This window comes from Nematolebias whitei, chromosome 7 (assembly GCF_014905685.2).
Source record: "Nematolebias whitei isolate Nwh7 chromosome 7, NemWhi1, whole genome shotgun sequence".
Lineage (NCBI taxonomy): Eukaryota > Metazoa > Chordata > Actinopteri > Cyprinodontiformes > Rivulidae > Nematolebias > Nematolebias whitei.
In genome coordinates, this window is record NC_056504.1 from 3,628,275 (window position 1) to 3,628,589 (window position 315).

At 52.7% G+C, this 315-nt stretch overlaps 1 protein-coding gene across 1 annotated transcript in view; it reads right to left on the bottom strand.

Annotated features, from left to right (window-relative positions):
- Positions 1-315, bottom strand: part of elk4 (ETS transcription factor ELK4) — a 16,776-nt gene that overhangs the window by 950 nt on the left and 15,511 nt on the right. The gene's annotated exons all lie outside the window — the stretch shown is intronic.

The window sequence follows — 315 nt, forward strand, 5'->3', positions numbered from 1 at the left end:
GCATACAGGGTGCATACAGGGTGTACACAGGGTGTACACAGGGCGCAGACAGGGTGCATACAGGGTGCATACAGGGTGTACACAGGGTGCATACAGGGTGTACACAGGGCGTATACAGGGTGTACACATGGTGTATACAGGGTGTACACAGGGTGTATACAGGGTGTACACAGGGTGCATACAGGGTGTACACAGGGTGTATACAGGGTATACACAGGGTGCATACAGGGTATACACAGGGTGCATACAGGGTGCATACAGGGTGTACACAGGGTGTACACAGGGTGTATACAGGGTGTACACAGGGTGCATACA